At 38.1% G+C, this 20,451-nt stretch overlaps 1 protein-coding gene across 2 annotated transcripts in view; it reads right to left on the bottom strand.

Annotated features, from left to right (window-relative positions):
• The window catches only part of polr1d (RNA polymerase I and III subunit D), a 103,580-nt gene that overhangs the window by 68,549 nt on the left and 14,580 nt on the right, over positions 1-20,451 (bottom strand). The window lies entirely within an intron of this gene.

The following is a 20,451-nucleotide window of genomic DNA, read 5'->3' as shown; positions in this document are numbered from 1 at the left end:
CCTGTTAAATAGTGGGTGACAGTTCATCCACAAATGACATTCTGTTATCATTAACTCATCCTCATATTATTCCTAACCTTAATGATTTCTTTCTTGAGTGAAACACAGAATAAATTATTTGGACAAAAATTGTTGTTTTCCCTGAAAAAATACAAATGGAGAGCAGTGGGGAAACAGACACTGTTTGGTTTCAAAATAACTTGTGTTCCACACAATAAACTCATAAAGGTTTGGACGGTCTGTTCTGTTATGTAAACTATGACTGAATTACATTTTTTAAGTGTTAACTACCCCTTTAAGACAGTATTTTAGAGTTAACACTGCTTTAAATTCAACCATAACTGTGACAGTAGTGCTGTTTACTGTCTGTCTGTCATTAATTTATTGTAGCTTTGTTTACAGTACAGTACAGAAAGGCATAGGCACCTATAATGTGGGCGCTCGAGACACGAGATATTCTCCGTGTATAAATCTTTATTTAATGTGGTTTGTATATGACGTTTTATTTTATTGACAATTATTTATTTATTTTTATTGACAATTATCAAGAGTGCGTTATTTCAGGGCGCATTTAATCCGCTTCATTCGGATGTCAGGTGGATTCCCTCACTGTGAGTGAATTTTGCGTTTTTATTTGACTAAAACTGGATGCTCTCCCCAATGGTAAAATCATGGTACTTTTTCATAAGCGCTCAATTATAAATGATGCTAATTTACAAATCAGAAGTAATGTTAGCGCATCTTGCGGTCAAGTGCACGTTATGAAATGGAGCCCGTGCGACCGCCAACTTCATAGGATTAAGCTAAATCATTATTTCATCTTTGCACATCCGCCCTGCCCAGTTTACCTAGGGGGTCAGACGTCTTGACTCTCTGTTGAATAAGATTGTCAGAAACTGCGGGTGGAGGAAGGAGATCACACAGGATTTTGAGATTCCGTCGATAGCAGACTCTTGTTACTGATTGGCCATACGAATTGTCAATCATCCCCACTTTCTATTTTGTGGATGAGCCCAGTGCTATGATTGGACATATTTTTCATTTCTGTTGCTTGTTTTGAGTACTTCGCGCGGGCGTCACCAGGTTTTTGCGTAGTTTAGAGTGACAAATCGTACCACCATACTTTGAGGTCAAAATGAGTACATGCTACGCAAAATGAGTACAGGTTGGCAGCTCTGACATTGGTGCACAGATCGGGCAAACATGTACGCACATTTTGACATATATGAACCAAGAGACAACATTACTGTCTACAGCCACGAGAGTCCCCTATATGCTGCTTCCGTATTTATGTAATTCTATCAATTCAGTGACGTGGAATGACGACTAGGGATGTTAACAATTAATCGATCTTTGATTAATTGTTGATAAGAATTAAATCGATAAAAATTAACGATTGTCGACAAAGCAAGCACGTGTGTCCGGCGCCTGCGCAAAGCACATACACAGCTGGTGAAAAAATTAAACGAGGGCGAATAAGTTAAACTAGCCATGATCACAACGATGCTTGATGCCATACACTCACTTGGGCTTTATAACCTTATTCGAGACGAGGCTGGCTGCTAACGCAACAAAATGGCATCCGCAGTGGATCTAGGGTGGCCATTTGTGCCAGTTCCGCCGGACACATCCCGAACATGTTTTCGGGTTCGTTCTCCGGAAGTTGCGTTGCTTGACCGCATACGTCATCACATTTCAGTTAAAATACATTAGAAAATTATGATTTATTTCTTTTAAGACATACAATCATTGTAGTTTCATTCTTACCTTGAAATGTAACGGTTGCTTTTCTGAAATTAAACCCGAAATATTAAACCTTGATGACGTATGCGGTCAAGCAACGCGACTTCCGGAGAACGAACCCAAAAACATGTTCGGGACGTGTCCGGCGGAACTGGCACGAATGGCCACCCTAAGTGGATCTGAGAGGTTCCGATGCCGAAAATCTAAACACAGTTAGGATACTGAAAGCAAAGACCCTCTTCAGGGAAGCGTGCAAGATTAGCATAGTAACGCTGCTAACGCTGCTTTACACAGGGAAGGAGACCAGAAGCCGTTTTTAATAAACAGATTAAAATGTAAAACTTACATTCTGGCAAGAAACTGTTAAATGTAAACTGTAACTGACTGTCGTTACACTCTGAACTCCCACAACATATATCATTGACCATCATCATTACTGGCTGAGGCGCTACACGCTAAACGGATTTTCTAATGGAAGGTTGAAGTCTTCATAATAAGCATCTTTGCTGAAAGTACGCCGCAGGTCTAAAGCTGAGGTGACGACGGGAAAAAGTGCCCTTTGTGTGCTTCTTGGATATAATTACAACAAGTGATGACTCAGAAAGCAAGGTGAACAACTAGAAAAATGACACTTGATGATAATGAAAACTTAGTTTACTGTGTCTATTAGTCATTATATTTCATTACGAGATTCAATTGATGATTTTTAACAAAACACCAACTACATTGACTCATTTTACAATCCCACTAGCATGTTATTTAGACAAAATAAAAACTTTTAATTCGCGTGAGGAAGCTGGCATTTTTACGCACACTTTTATGTCATTGGCTATATGTCACTGCTGTAATGGCTTATTGCACTATTACTGTTAACGATTATTCGATTGATTGATCGTTAATTTAAATGATCATCGAATATGGGAAATTGCATATTTTGACATCCCTAATGACGACCCTGTGAAGTTTATGCGCGTTAGCTTGTTCGGTTCATTTAGCCTATTCAACCTTCCAGGTATGTTCAGTATGCTATTGTGTATCTTCTTAATAACTGTTTGTATTACGTTAACGTACGATCACCTATTCAACCTGCTGTTCTGTGTGCAATTGTTTAGTTGAATAACTTGCCTTTTCAGATTAAATTTCTGTTCTTCGGCTATAATTTTTTTGAAATAATTTTCTAAATAAATGTGATGTATAAGGATATAAGTCCACTGTGACTTATATATGTTTTTTTCGTCTTCATGACGCATTTTTGATTGATGCGACTTATACTCCGGAGCAACTTATAGTTCGGAAAATACGGTATATAGATCTCATTGACTTGAACAACTTTCACCTGACTTCCTGTTGGGTGAAGCTAATAGGTTTGAAGGCGAAAGTTGTGCGGATCAATGAGATGTATATATGTTCCAACTTTCGTACATGTTTGCCCAATCTGTGCACCAATGTTTGTTTTGCATAACAGAGGGAGCTATGCCCGTGTTCCAGCCTTTGCCCGGTTCAAACGACAGACAACTCTGACGTCTGTGCCAAATTTCAAGAGTTTTCGACCATGTTAAGGCACCCAAAGTTCCCAAAAGTGTTAAAAATAATAATAATAATAATAATAAATATAGCTGCAAGCAGCAATTACCGGGGTCAAGCCAAAAAGGGCACAGAAGAAAGTAAAGATGAGTTTGGATGAGCAGTTTAAAGAACCTAGGAAAATCTCTTGATTTCAGACCAAATAATATAACAGTTATCAGCAAAAAAGCTGTGTTTTCATTCAGTGTAATCTCTCCCTCTCTTCTCGAGGAGCATTGACAACTAGAACACTAAAGAAAATGTGAGTGGTGCTTGCAGTGGCAATTCTCAGCTCACAAAATGTTACAGTGGTGTTAATGAGTCAAAAGAGACCACCCCCATGTCTCTACGATGTTCTGATGCAGAGATATAGCTCTTGTAAAAAGATATAGCTCTTGTAAAAAGGGCTGATAAGGTATCCTAATTGGTTGCTAAGGAGTGTACCCTCAGACTGTGGTCGTACATCAGCGTGTCAAATATGGTGAAAAAATCTCTTTGCTTCACGAAGTTATAACCATTTATGTGTAAAAAATTTTTTTAGTTTTTTTGCAATTTTCGGCCATTTCTGATGAAAAATTTAATATAACGCCAATAGAACTTTTTGTTCAGAAGGTAATGTAATGTTCTTCCTATGGTGTTTTCGAGTCGATCAGAATTACGCTCGCGGAGATAGTCGCACGTGTTTTTTAGGTGCTGTTTTGCTGTGCAGGGCTAACCGTAAGGCAAAATCTGGCATGTTTGGTATCGTTGGACTCGGCAACTATTCAGGACATCAAGGAAACAAGTCCTGTGAAAAAACATCGATCAGAGCCAAAGTTATAGGCATGTAAAGCATAAGTATGACCACTAGGTGGCGCTGCGACGAAACGGTGCATGCACACTCAGTTCATGACTGGCATCACAACTACCAAGTGTTGTGTCAATAGGCATAAGATTGCCGAAGATACAGACTAAAACCTGTTTTATTGCGCTCTACGTAAAATTTGTTGATGCGCTTTACGACAACGGACTGGTTTATCAAAATCTTTTAATAACTTTTTGCCTTGAGTGTCTACAGATGCTGCATACCGATTTTCGTGGCAATATGGCAAAAGCTCTAGGACAAGTTTGCAAAAGTAGGGAAGAAATTTTTCATGACGGAAAATGACGTCATATGGTCCAATCGAATCGTCTTGAGCCAAGGAATCAGAGGAAGCAAGAATTTTGTTTATATGACTTATGGATCAGAAGTTATAAGCAAAAACATAAGTGCAAATTTGGACTGTTGGTGGCGCTAGCGGGTTAGAGATTAAGACTCCAAATTTGCCGTGGAGACTTTTTGGACAGTCCTCTATCAGTGTGCCAAATTTCATAACTTTCATACATACGGTTCTATAGGCTGCCATAGACCGCAATGGCAGAAGAAGAAGAAGAATCGGAAGAATAATAAGAAAACTAACAGATACAATAGGGGTCTTCGCCCATTCTGGGCTTGACCCCTAATAATAATAATATAGCTGCAAGAAGCAATGGCAGACCCTCGCATGTCTTATTGCTATACGGCGCCTTCCAGGAAACCATGCACGTTGGGCAAGTGAATCAAGATTGGATTTTTGATCTCAAACTGTGCTGCCATGGCAAGGTGACAAAATTATGGCAAAATCAAAGAAACAGGAAGCGTCTTATATCCAAGGCAAAAACATTTTATTGTGATGACACGCGGGGTGTATGTTTGGCCAAGGATTCGGATTGCATAAATGTTCGTATTGTAAGTCTCGGGCATAGCGCCACAAACAGACGACCGAAAGGGTGTCAGTCATAAAGGTAGATATTTTGACAGTCGCATGCGGTAAACTTTTAAACCCTTTTAAACTTTTAAAGCCGATACCGATTTGTTGTCTTCGTGATCGGACGATAACAATGCCGATACAGATTCTTCAAGCTGATATGCAAGCTCTTTGATGACTGGAACTGTTAACATTTTTTATAGATAAAGTAATACCACAAATGTTGCCTTGTTATATTACTTGGAGTAATTAGGTATGTTATTGTTTTATTACAGAATAGAAGTCTTCTCGGTTCCAAAGAAATGTACTCGACCCGAAATGACCCGAATCACTTTATACCCAAACCCGACATGCATAAAACAATTTTTTTAAAAGAAAGACCCGACCCGAGACAAATTTGAGAAAATTAGACCCAACTAGTGGCAATTTTGGCGATCGGGTCTCGGGTCGGACCTCAGGTTTTCGGATCTAAGTGGACCCGTGAAGACCTCTAATAGAGAATCAAAAAAAAAAAAAATTAGCACAACAAATGTTTCGGTAACACTTTACAGTAAGATTCATTAGTTAATGTATTAGTTTTTCTTGATTGCTTTGACCTGGTTAAAGAAACTAGGATCCACTCAGTTTTCATCATCACTATCTCAACAGACCAGAAGACACGTCTTGCAAATGTGTTAACTCTTTTTTTATTATTGGATTGACACATTTTCTGCCCTTTTGCAAAACAGTTAACACGGATGTCATTCAAGCAGTACAAACTTAATTGTTTTGGCTATGATAACCAAACAGAACCCATCTATTCCTAACTATTAGAAACTACCTAAATCAGTATGAAATCACTGAAGCACATGTTTGGCACTCTTTCACACAAATCCTCAAATAGCAAACAGTTCCACCACTCTCGCCTTGTCAATAAGTGGTTTGGGGTACACCATTGTATGATGATGCTGTTCTTCCCAACATATTCACCTTTTTTGAATCCCATACAGGAGTTCTTTAGTGCTTGGAGGTGGAAGGTTTGTGATCACCATCCCTATGAGCAGATGCACTTGCTGAATGCAATGATTGTTGCTGCTCAAAAAATAGGTGCAGAGGAATGTCAAGGTTGGATAAGGCATGCAAGAAGATTTTTCCCTAGGTGCATTGCAAGAGGATATTGAATGTGATGTGGATGAGGCCATGTGGCCCCATCGTCAAGACAGAAGAAACTGAGTATCAATAGTTGCTATGTCTTACACCCCAATAGATTTTACTGTATTTTGGTTTACACACTGTAAAAAATACTTTGCTGCCTTAATTTTTTTGTTGAATCAACTCAGATTTACAAGTAATTTCAACTTACTATTATTTATCTTGACTAGAGATGAGTTGTTATAACTACAGGTAAGTTGTTATAACTTATAAAATTAAGTTGACTTTTCTCAACTATATTTTATAAGTTGTGACAACTCATCTCTGTTGACATGACTTGTAAATCTGAGTTGATTTAACAAAAATATTTAAGGGTATTTTTTACAGTGCATGTATTCTCTGTAATATTTACAATATTTCAGTTTTCAGACATGGTTTGAAAAAAAATGAATGTCATGGAATAAATTTTAAAAAATGGCATCAAAGCATTTCTTATTCTGGACCCAATTCTTTACAAAAATTTGACACAGCCTATATAGAAAGACAACAAATGCCACCGGCAATAGGCTACATGGACAGGCAATAGTGCACTGATTCACACCGAGTATGACTAAAAGAGCTCATATACTTGTGCAAGTTGTGATTTTTGAAGGCGTATCTTGCTTTAAATGGGGGGGGGGGTTAATGCCATTTCATGCATTCTGACTTATTAACACAGTTTAAGAGTTGTAATCCTCATGCTTAACATAAGAAAAGTGTCAAAAAGCAGTTGAGCTTGTGAGAATATTTCTTGGCCAAACTCACACCTCCTTTTTCCTACAAGTTTTGGAAAGTATTTTGAACGGAGGTCCGATACGTTACTACTGATTGACCCCATATTCCTTTTATGGGCCTTTACCCCCAGAAAAGCATGCTTATCCTGCACATCAAGTGAAAACGAGCATTAACATTGCTCCGTCGAGTAGGAATAACCGGTATCACTGCACAGCACGCAACAACTTTGTTTTATCAAGATTGTTCAACTACAGAAGTTTGTTTTTGGATGTAAGGAGAAGAAAACTATTATTTAGCTATTATTTAATTATTTAGCTTTCCATGTCTTCAGACAACAGTTGATGCAGTTTGTTTTTCCCAGACAGCAACGTAATTAAGAATGGGGTTATGTTTGTTGCCTGGCTGCATTTCGGAGAGGACTGCTTTACAAACAAGGCTCAGTTTGACTGATGAACTTTTAAAGACACCGTTTAGGAATCACAACAGCAGGGGTGTATTCCAGAAAGCAGGTTATGTGACTTACCCGGGTATGTTTAGGAGTAAGTACGCGGATAACCTCTGCTTTCGGTTCCAAAAACGGAGGTAACTTTCGGGTTATGTAAGTAACCATAGCAACTGACTCTCTGAAGATAACCTACTCCGGAGCAGGTTATGTCGCAGGGTAAGTTCATTTTAGTTAATAAAACGAGGCTCCGGAGGATGTCTGCGCGTGCGTGTACTTATGATGAGCGTGCAGCGGGCGTGGAAGCATATATTTTGCATAATATTACAATATTAAAGCATTTATTTTATTACATTTACAGTCGCGAATATTTATTTGTGTCTTAAAACATTTACAATATTTTCTTTAAAGAAACATTTTTTTTTAAATAATGGATTGATATTTGTGATTGGACTAATTACTGTACATTTAATTATGTCCATTATTGATAAAAAATTATTCATATTTGTGTTCGGACTAAATACTATACATTTAATTATGTTCATCATTAATATATCTCCAAATATCAGTAGATCTATGAAACACATTTCCATCAGTTAATTAATGTTAACAAGTACATTTCTATTTAAATTTGTTCAATTCATAAATAACCTCATCTTTCACTTACTAGATAATTTGAGATGAATCTAAAGTTCTAATAAATTGTGTGTGCAAATACATTGTCAATATTGAGCCAGAAATCTTAACATATTTTACTTAAGTGACAATGTGCCAATGTTACAGTAACAAATAGAAACACATGATGCCTATCATAATAATAATTACTGAGGGACAGAAGTTACCCCTGATGTGCATCTAACCTGACCCACAGAATGACACCCATGAAGCACAGGCACGATTTAACACTGACCCACATAGTGACACAGATGAAGCACAGCCTTCATTTGGTGAAACACCATTTTATCACAGACATGGCATAGTGGTCAAAGATTTTCTATTATTAGTTAGATCATGTACACAATGAAATAAAATTATAAATATATATTCCATAGCATCATATTTATTTCTTAAACATGCACTTCAGATCTGTAGCCTCCTCTCTACATTTGATCTATAGTTGGTCTTTTTCTAAATCACCTTTTTTTTCTTTAAAATGGGCCTTTTGTGCTTTCCTGAGCTATCATTTTTGAGCCAAAGGGAAATTGAGATATTTGGTTATATTAGATGATACAGGATATATTAGAACATGTTACTATTGACACTAAAGTAACATTTCTATTCTCCACTTCTGTCACAGCAGATCCTAATCGTCCAATGCAAATGAATGATCATTTTTAGTGTAGTGTACTGAAAAGCATTACACAAAATTATTGAAAATCTGTAAGGACTGTAAGGAAGCTTTACAATTAAAAGAGGGTGCATTTATCAGATAAGTAAATGTTAAAAAAGATGGCGATACAGTGTGATACAATGGAAAGTCCAAAAACTAAACAGGGTCATTGAAATAGGTACAAGTAGTACAAGTAGTGAATATAATCATAGTGCATTTTATGCATACACAATACAATCATATCTAAAAAAAACTGTAAATAAGCCTTATGATAGATTTATGCACTTTATGTGCCACAGCCCTTACAAAAATTAACCATGGTTTTATTGGTGTAAAGTTGTGGTAACCATGTTTTTTCTGTGCATTGATTCAGCAAAACTATGGTTTTACTACACTTACCATGGTTTAACTATGGTTTTTGAATACCATACCATGGTTTTACTGTAACCATGTTTTTTTGTTTTAACTGTAGTAAAGCCATTGTTAATTTTTGTAAGAGAAAAGATAATCTTAATTATGTCAAATTATATCTAATTAGATATAATTAATATATTTAAAATCATATATAAAATCTATGATTATTTTTACAGGCTTTTAAATAATATTTAAATAATATTATGTGTATTTTCGTTGAGACACATATAATATTGGACTTAAATGGGGTAAAATAGGTTTGTATTAATTAATTAATTTAATCTGTTTTGTAATCACGCACTTATATAAGGTTATAAAACTTTGATTTTGACAGAAACTATTGGTTTATAATGTTATTTTTCATTTAAAAACGTTTAAGTTCTCTGATGTTTCCATGGTGACTCGTGAATTCTGTGATCCATTGACAATGCCTTTATGTTGTTACCGTGAGCGCGCATTAACTCTGGGTTACTTTCAGCGGGTTGATTGAACTAACTCTTAAACTGTGTTTTGGAACCTACATACCCAGAGTAAGCAAGTTTGGGGTTGATCAACCCAAAGTTCAGGGTTAATCTGATAGTAAGTTAACCCTGCTTTCTGGAATACACCCCAGGTGTAGGTAAATCAAAATCGCACGTTTTGTTTGCGATCTGCGCATATGAGCATGTAATGTAAACAACAGAAGACATTTTCTGCCTCAGTTGGCATTGTACTGCACTTACGACAATTTACACCTTTTAAACTCGCAAATACAGAAAAAATACATCAAGATTTATGTGGCTTTTTTATTAAAATAGCGGATAAACAAACAAGGATTGATTGCCAGATAGCCACGTCCTGCTGTAATCGTTGCTGCTGTTGTTCCTGTTGATCAATTACTGACTCAATATCCGATTCTGTATCATATGTGTTAGGCTGTATCTGACTGTAAGCCATACGCTTTTAAGTTTGATTTCCATCGATGATACAAGCCCTTTTCACACAGACATTCTGGAAAATACAGAGAAAATGCACCCTGGATTTTTCCGGTATCGTTTCATTTTTTGTTCATTCACACTGCCAATGATTTGCCGGAATCTGCAAGGTCCCGGAAATACACGTTACCCGTTTAAAGTCCTGCACTTTCCTCTACGCAGCGTGCATATTATTTATTATTTCCCTCTGCAGAAACCACTCGCATGCATATATTTATGAAAAGACTATAATAGAGGGTGTAACGCGACGTTCTATGCTGGTGAAACTCAGCTTCAGAGTGGATATTTGACAAGCTTCCTGATCTCTGCTTTAATCCAGTTTTCAGACATTTCTCATCATGATTGTTAATATGCATTTAAAACCTCTTTTTGAGGAGCTGAACGACATATCTTGTTCGGATGACGCGCAGGCATTTTTGTGTATTATAAGCTCAAATGAGCATGTGACGTGAAATTCTTTATGCTGCTGAATGATCTCCGCATCAGTGCAGTAAGTGACGAGCTAATTACCATTCTGCGTCAGTCCAGTTTGCTGACATTTCTCGTTGTGAATGTTGATCCGCATGTAAATCCCCTCATTTAAAGAGTTGAACCAACTTCATGTTGCCATGACATGTGCGTCCTCACCAGGCTTGTGCACATATTATACAGTAAATGAAGTGTTAAAAATGAATTCTTATGTCAGATATGATTGCATTACATATTCTATAAATTATATTTGTTTTAACTACTTTAAATTATATTAATGTTAAAATCTCTATCCACATAACATAATTAAGTTATTGTTATTTTGTGGAACACGTTGGAACATGACTTTATTTCCCAGAATGCTTTACTTTAATCAAGCACTATTCAAAATGGTTACCAAACAATTTTCCAAAGTAACTTTCCTAAACTGAATGTATGTGAGATTCTTTCTTTTGTATGACTGTGGAATTTCTTTGAATTGCCATGAATTTAATTCCACTTCCTGTCATTCCAATTCCAATTCAAATTCAACTTCCTGTAGGGCGGAGTTAATTCAATTCAAATTCCAATTCATGAATTGAATGGAGGCCAATTCTGAAATTCTGAATTGTGCACAAGCCTGGTCCTCACTACGGCATGCCCCTTACAGCATTGTTTATACATTTTATTTATAATTTCCTGCTTACTGCTTCAGTCCAATTTGCGACATTTCTTGTTTTGAATGTAGATATGCATGTTAATCTCTCGTTTTAAAGAGCTGAATCATAACTTTTGTTGTGATGTCCTCACTACGATACGCCCATTAGGGCATTGTTTCGGCTTCTTGTTCACACAGAGAGTTTTCTGGGTTTCGTACTAGGTCCTCTTTCCGGCAACGATCCCAGAAGATTTGCAGGACGTGTTTGCGTTTACACAGATAAGTATCCAAAGGCTGCGCGCACTCGTAATTTTAGCTCCGCCCACCATAAGCCTTTAAGTGTTCGAGTTTTTCTGGCAAAAATCTGAATGGCTGTTCTGTGAGCTTTAAATGTTTTGGGTCAGAGTCTTTTGCAAAGGAAATTTTGCCATTTTGACCATGAGTGCCACTGTTAGGTATGAGTTAAGCATACACGCATTCACATGAAGTACAACAATTCTTTAGAGAAGAGCAGAGAGTGATTTTATTCAGATGAATTGGATTACTGTAGATGTGAGAGAGATCGCTCTGTACACATGCACTAATGACAGGCAGCTGTGTGTGCGCGTGTCGTGTGTACGGACAAGTGCAGCTGTAGGGAAAATGAAAGTGTAAACTATCAAAACTTTAAAACACATGCAAATAATAAACTTTCGGCATGAGGATGCAAGTGTTCGCGATAGGTATGTGTTGTATACGCTGTTTGATGTGAAGACGCGTTGCGCTGTTAGGACCGGAGCGCGTCTTCATAGAAAATACACATCTCTTTGTAAAGGCAAAGAGAAAATCCAAATCTGCACGTCGCACGTGAGCAATGGGTTGCAAAAATGCTCGCACTGCTTAAAAATGCTCTCTAACTGCAACCGCATTCAGGAGCCCTGTGATGACAAAAGTAAACACAAAGATCGGTTCATGAGATCTGCAAATTTAGCGAGTCATTTAATGCGGCCGATCGCAAAGCTGTTGCCATGGCATCGCGTCAAAGTTGACTTTTATTTCAGGCATATTTAAGGCTCTTGCTGTACTTAGATTAACTTGAAATTTGGCACACACATCACAGTTGTTGGCTGTTAAGTGTGGACAAAAAGGTCAGACAAAGGTGTTTCTCTTAAGTGGCTCACTAGCGTCCCTGTTCATCTAAAATGTGGGGTAACATTTACGTACAGTCCTCAAATGGGTCAGTTACAACATAAAATAGTCCACTGATATTTACCCACTTGATGCATTGCCTACCGTGCATCATTTTCTGGGAGGCACCGTATAGCTATAAATAGACGTGCGAGGGCCCGTCATCGCTGTTTGCAGCTATATTATTAAACTTGAATCTAGGGGTGGGCGATAAACCGGTATGATAGTAATTACCGGTATTGTGTCACGCCATGATATGGATTTTGCAAAACCGCTGATACCGGCGTTACATATTTTAAATTCTGTTTTTGCACTTATCAGGGTTCCTGTGGGGTGTTAAAAAACTTACCTTCAGAAAGTTATATCTAAGGCCTTAAAACGCCCAGATCTTCATCCTAGGACTTAAATTTTACTTTTTGAATGTTATTTTTTTAAGACCCCGCGGAAGTTACCCAAGTCTTAAAAGTCATACCTCCATTCCTGAGATGCGCTGTCCACAGAAACATAAAATGAAAAGCTCCGATCGCACTTCAATCCATTTTTAATCATCATTTTTTTAAGAGGATGCACATCATCCTGCACGCAAATCCTGCCAAAGACTATATTTCAGGTATTGTGATCTGTATACAGCGAGTTTGGCGAGAAACAAGCCCGTGGCTTACCTAAGCATTAGTAAGTAAGTAAGTAAGTTTATTTATAAAGCACATTTAAATTCAGATCTAGCTGACAAAAGTGCTGTACAGATACATAACAGGAAGTCAATACACAATAAATAATAAAAAAGCACATCATAATAAGTAAAATAAAACCATGAAAGCAGAAAGAAAGAAAAAATAATTAAGACTCAGCAGGAAAGGCCTTACGATAGAGATGAGTTTTAAGTTGTTTTTTAAAAACCCCAGTAGATGATGCGTTTTTTATACTGAGTGGAAGCTGGTTCCAGAGAACGGGCGCCACCGTAGCAAAAGCTCTATCCCCTTTAGATTTAAGCCTTGAGCGAGGGACACAGAGAAGAGATAGATCGTTAGACCTAAGAGATCTAGGTGCTGTATAAGGGTGAATGATTTCTGAAATATAATTGGGTGTTTTACCATTAAGAGCTTTAAAAACAGTTAAAAGAACTTTAAACTGTATTCTAAAATTAACTGGAAGCCAGTGTAGAGAGGCTAGCACTGGCGATATGTGATCAAACTTTTTCTTACCTGACAAGAGCCTAGCGGCTGCATTTTGAACTAACTGTAGACGATTTAAAGAGGAGTGTGGAAGACCAACATAAAGAGAATTACAGTAATCTAATCGAGATGAGATAAATACATGTATTACCTTTTCTAGATCCTTAAAGTTTAGCATTGGTTTCAATTTGGAGATAGTTCGTAATTGATAAAAACTGCTCTTGACAACAGTACTAATTTGTTTCTCAAAATTGAGCTCAGAATCAAAGATGACCCCCAAATTTTTTACTGAAGGCTTTACATAAGATGAATAAGGGCCCAAATTATTTCTCAGACCGGTGCAATTTTTTTGTGGACCAAAAATAATGACCTCAGTTTTGTCACGGTTCATTTGGAGAAAGTTATTTATCATCCATGTCTTAATGCTGTCAAGGCAATTTAATAGGGGCTGTAAAGAGGCATTGGATTTTAGTGGGATATACAATTGTGAGTCATCAGCGTACATGTGAAAATAGATATTAAAACTTCGAATGATATTCCCCAGAGGTAGCATATACAAATTGAAAAGAAGTGGGGCTAAAATTGATCCCTGTGGAACCCCGTGAGCAAGAGAAGCAGTCGAAGAGGAATACTGACCTATCGACACTGAGAAAGTCCTAGATTGGAGATATGAACGGAACCAATCAAGAGCTGAATCTCTAATGCCCACCCAGTTCTCTAAACGAGATAGCAAGATGTTGTGGTTCACTGTGTCAAAGGCCGCTGTAAGATCTAATAGAATCAGAATTGCATTTTCACCTGAATCAACAGCTGTCAAAAGGTCATTTGTAACTCTTAGTAAAGCAGTCTCAGTGCTATGATGTTTTCGGAAACCCGATTGAAAAGGTTCCAGAATATTATTGCGATTAAGAAAAGTGTATACTTGAGAAAAAACCACCTTCTCCAATACTTTGGAAATAAATGGCAATTTTGAAATGGGTCGATAATTGTTGTGGGAAGAAACATCCAGATTAGGTTTCTTTAATAATGGTTGAACAACAGCATGTTTAAAAGATGCCGGAACAATACCAGAAACTAGAGATGAGTTAATGATAGCCGCAATTATATGACCAAAAGTATCAAAGGCCTCCTTAATGATAATAGATGGTATAACATCATGAGGGGAGGAGGTGTTTTTTGTCTGCATAACCACATCTCTCAGTTCAGAAATGGAAACAGGTTGAAAATTATTTAACATCATTGTTCTAGATGGCACAGGCGGAAATTCACAGAGATCAGGTGCATTAAAAGAGGAATAGATCACATCAATTTTCTCAAGAAAGAATTTTAAAAAGTCTTCACAGACAGTATTCGATGGCTCACTTTTGAGTATATTACTAGGATTAATAATAGAGTTTATAGTGCTAAAAAGAGTTTTTGGAGAATTATGATGACTGGTAATAACATCAGAAAAGAAACTGTATCTTCCTGTTTTTGCTGCCTTTTGGAATTTATTCAAACAGAATTTAAAAATGTCAAAGGAGACAGTGAGATGGTCTTTCTTCCACTTTCTCTCAGCCTTCCGGCAATCTTCTCTGAGATGACGGACAGACTCATTCATCCATGGCTGAGATTTAAGTTTAGGAACCCTAAACTTAACAGGAGCAACAGAGTCCAGAATGGAAATGCAGGAGGAATTAAAACATTCAAGTAGCTTATCCGGACTAGAGGAGTCCGAAGCTGGGAGTAAAGAGTTTACGGCATTGTTATGATAACTGTCAATAAAGAGATTTATAGTTTCAGCATTTATCTTACGCATAGAATAGCCTGAGGATTTTGTAGGACATAGATCATAAAACAATGTAGTGTTGAATATGATAGGTTTATGATCAGAGAATACAATGTTTTCAATATTAATATCTCCAATTGAGAGACCAGAGGACAAAATGAGGTCAAGGGTGTGACCATGGACGTGAGTAGCCTCCTCAACATGTTGAATAAGGCCAAAGGAATCACAGACCCGGCTAAACTCAGCGACCAAAGGCTTACCTGGGCAGTCAATATGAATATTAAAATCACCGAGGATGAGAAGACGATCATATACGGACATAACCCGAGACAGAGAGTCTGCAAAATCCACAGTAAAGTCTTTATCCAGTCTGGGAGGTCTATAGACGAGGGCACACAGAACCGGGGATGTAGTTGACGTAATTTCCACACATTGTAGTTCAAATGAGAAATAGTACTTGAGTGAGACGGTCCTGAGTTGAAAATGATTTTTAAAAACCACAGCGACTCCTCCTCCGCGTCTTCCGTCGCATCTAGGGGTACTATAATAAGAACAATCAGGTGGACAAAGTTCGCCGAAAATAGAAAACTCATTGGATCCAAGCCAAGTTTCAGTTAAAAATAAAAAGTCCAAATGGTGAGAGATAAAAAAGTCATTGAGAATAAAGGACTTATTCAATACTGATCTGGCGTTTATCAAAGCCATTTTGATAGTTGTCGACCGTCGTACAGGTTTGCCAGCATATTTCACCTGTTGGATATTGGCAAAGTTTGTGCCTGGAAGAGAAGGGAGATTATAACAAAGTCTTAGATCCATCACGCGTCGCGTCGTTTGTAGTGGTGGCAGAGCGGCGGCTGTTTATGATGAACAGTATGAAAGTCTCTCCTTATCCTCACTAGGACACCTCCACGAGTACCCCTCTTTCTGCGACGTTTCTTCATGTATATGCCGCAGGGCGGATGTTGAAGCCATGGTCCAGATCGAAAAGGGAACGAGGAAGAGTGGTGAAGAGAAGGGCAAACGCTCGTGTAAGTTCCCAATAAATCCAAGGAGTTTCCGATATCGAGTAAAAACTCCCGATTATAAGTTATGCCGCTCATAGCAGGTAAACTTAAATATTGCAATAAAAAGGCCGAAATAAGGAGCCATTTTTGGACAAATTGAAAGGTTTGGAGAAGACGGCGTGCCGACAGGTACACTGGCGCAATCTTGACTCCGCCCCACTGTAAGTGTTTTAAATTAGGAGCTCGGTTAAAACCTGGCATTACCAGGTTCTGAAACATAAGAGGACCCAGAAGCGAACAAAATCAACACTGCTTTATTGAAAATCAACTTAAACAGTCGGGCTGTCGAGTCCCAAGGCACCAACAGCGTGTCAACAGTGTTATACATTTAGGAGGCTTTTTTTACCTCACTGCTTCAAAGGCGTTTAACGGTGTTACTCGCTTTTCACTCAGATCTGCTCTCTACTGCGCCCTGCACGCGCTCTCCACCAGACAACAGCAGCGAATTGAGGATGGAAAGCAAGAAATTACCGTAATAAACCATAATTTGCCAAAAAGTGCAATTTATCTTCTTTTAGGAACCATTCCTTTTTTGATAGCGCAAATGGTTGAGGAGTTACGGTTAAATGAATAGCGCTTTCAGAGTCCTTTAGCGGATAACGTAAGCAACATACCAAACACATTAAAAACAGCCTTTAATGGTTAATTTCATTTTCTTAATGCAGATTTATTAATTAGACAGGCTATTAAACAATACATAGTGCATATTTACGCATAAAAACGTATGAGTGAAGTGTTTTTGGTAGTGATGCACCGATGTGAAAATTTTGGCCGATACCGATAACCGATATGACCCTTGTCTGTTATGGCAGATACCGATATTTGCCGATGCCGATATCTCTGTATAGAAAACATATTTTAATGATAATCAAATAAAGAGCTATTTTCCAAAACACTTTTTTTACTTTTGTAATTTATTTCCAGAAATGACTGATTGGGCACCTTTACCCATGTGCAAAATGTCATCAATTAGCTGATTGATATGTAAGCTTATTCTTTGTAAGCTTCGGGATGCTTATTTTTTAAGTGGGTGATCAAATTGTTGTGTTGAACAATTTGTCCCGAATCACCCGGCCCTCACTCTCATTGCATACAGCAGCAGGGGTGTCCAGACTTTTTTGTGTCTACATGCTAAAAAACACTTTAAATGCGTGCACTATACTGCCTATATCTCTACATTAGATTTAGGGCTGTCACCATGAATCTATTTTTTTGAGGAGTTAAAAAAATCCTGGAGTTCATGTCGAGTACTGTTTAAAAAAGCGGAGATACGGTTTAGTAAAACAAACTAGAAAGAAAATGACAATAGTATCAGAAGCATATAAATCAGCACAATGCTGCAGCTCGCTCTCTCTCTCTCTCTCTCCCTCCCTCGTTCGCGCACACACACACATACACCGGGCGCGTGCGTCAGCTGCATGAAGGCAAGAATGCGATTGCGTCCTGGTAAATTTCGGAAGTTTACACGACTAAGCTGCAGCGGGCAGGCATAAGATTTATAAAAACACATTTGAGAAGAAAAGCACAGCAACTCAAAAAGACTTATGTGTTTCACAATTACTCTAAGACAGTGGTGTCCAGACTTTTAGCTGACAAGTTCAACATGCTAAAAACGCTTTAAATGCATGGACTATACTGCATATATCTACATTGGATTTAGGGCTGTCATCATTACTCTATTTTTTTGAGGAGTTTAAAAAAATCCTGGAGTACATGGTGAGTACTGTTTAAAATAGCGGAGATACGGTTTAGTGAAACAAACTAGAAAGAAAATGACAATAGTATTAGAAGCAGCATATCAATCAGCACATCTCTCTCCCTCGTTCGCCCGCTTGCAAACCCTGCCTTCTGGTAAATTTCGAAAGTTTACACGACTGAGCTGCAGCGGGCAGGCATAAGATTTATAAAAACACATTTGAGAAGAAAGGCACAGCAACTCAAAAGACTTACGTGCGTCACAATTACTCTTGGAGGCATGGAGCAGCATAAGGATACACAGTTAACTTATGTGCGATCTAACGGCATTGCCTTTGCGATCGACGTATTGGACACCCCTGTCACACAGCATAGCGAGGATCTTCTTCAGACACTTTGAAGAACGACTAGGCTTCAGCACATGCGTAACTTATGCGCCCGTGCAAAAACAAACATACTCGCCCCCACACTCACGTCTCCTACACACACGTCAAATACACAGGAATGACGCATAAAAAAAAAATTTGTTTGGTTCCGGTTTCCGACCGACCCTGGCAATTTATGTGCGACCCAAATTTATTTTATGAGCTTGGGGAAGAAATAATGCACATTAAATAAATACACAAATAAAAAACTTTGAGGCGAACCAGTGTTTCCCATACATTGATTTATTTGTGGTGGCCCACCACAGAATCAACACTGGCCCCCACAAATAGAATTTTCATGATTCCCATTTACATTTTTATTTCACTATTTAAAACAGCTTAATTCGGCTTAAATTTAATATATAATACAGATCAAATACAGATACAGATCAAAGAGTAGAAGTGAAACATATTTCAGGTGCCAACACTAGATCAAACGCAAACACGACATGATGACGTCACATATATGCTAATTAGCGAGTGATGTCATCACCACCACAGTCTCCTCAAAATCCTGTGGGAAACACTGGGCGAACTATAATTTACCCTTTAGTACAGCACCGTTTTTGTAAAGCACGCGATGCAACGTCCTCCAGCAATGCTAAAAACAAGGCAGCTATACGGTCGTTAACACAATCGTTCACACATCGTTGTCGTCACTTACAAAAGCACTGGTAACTTTTGGTGTGCATTCGAGATGCTGTTTCGTGCACAGAAACGTAATCTTTTGCCCCGCCGAAAGTTGTAACTTACAGACCAAAAAAGACGAGCTGAACAACGATATGCAAGTGGGCTTTTCTCTTCCAGAGAGCACAAACCAAGGCTCATTTTTGTGGACAGTAAGTTATAATATTTGAATTTATGGTATTATGACCAGGGCTTGACATTAACACCCGCCAAATGCGGGTAGATTTCGGCCGTGGCAGGTAAGACAACTAATCCCACTAGCCACTTTGGCAGGTTGAATATAATTTTTTAAATTGTAGTTTTCTTAAAAGTTATGCGAAATGATAAACAATACGCAATGCGACACTGGGAAACTACAACTCCCATGAGCACTCTGCACCCAGCGCAACGCACGTTTGTTGAGAGACGCGCACGCGATCAGCGTGGCGTTGCGGACCAAAGCGTCACCTTCCAGAAAGCGCGCGAGAGCTGATGGATTTGCGAAATGCACCAGAGGACGCAGTCTGAGCGCACACTTCGGGAAAGATAAAACAATTGCATGGAAGTGATTGAAGAGATATAAATTGCGTGCACACTCTCAGGGCAAGAGCGAAGAGAAATTCAGCGCATACCTGAATGCACACGAAATCAAAGGAAACCCGCCCGCAGAGAGGTTCGCTCATCATTTTAATGTAACAATAATGCCCTCTCGACATTTCTCATTAAAAAGTCTTAAATCACTTTTATCAGTAACCATGATCAAGCTTATAAAATACATCTATTTGTGCCTTACTTACTAGCATGTTTTTCATGCACCTAAATATATAATATGATCTATACTGATATACCAGCTAATAAATGTTGACTTAATTTGGGTAGTCAGACTGCATTTGAAATTCAGTCTGCATCTAATTTAGCATGTAAATTTGCTCGAATAAAAGTCATTTTAGGATGCCAAAGTCAAGTTTAATCATATACAATTTATTTTACCAGCAACAAAAATTTGGCCAGTGAAAATGCTGAGTGGCTAGTAACTTTGAAAAACAACTAGCCACTTTGGCTGGTGAGCAAAAAAGTTAATGTCAAGCCCTGATTATGACATTTAGAGGTCCACTTTTATACTTTAGCCACAGGCTCACGTAAGATATTTTTCATATCATACAGTGTTTCCCACACATAAGTTAGACTAATTCTAGTTAGACAGATTCAACACCGGCCTCCACATATTGCGTTTCGTTATTTATTTATTTTT

Source organism: Misgurnus anguillicaudatus, chromosome 16 (assembly GCF_027580225.2).
Source record: "Misgurnus anguillicaudatus chromosome 16, ASM2758022v2, whole genome shotgun sequence".
In the NCBI taxonomy this organism is placed as follows: domain Eukaryota; kingdom Metazoa; phylum Chordata; class Actinopteri; order Cypriniformes; family Cobitidae; genus Misgurnus; species Misgurnus anguillicaudatus.
The sequence above is the reverse complement of the archived record's forward strand: the minus strand, read 5'-3'. Positions and strand labels throughout refer to the sequence as shown.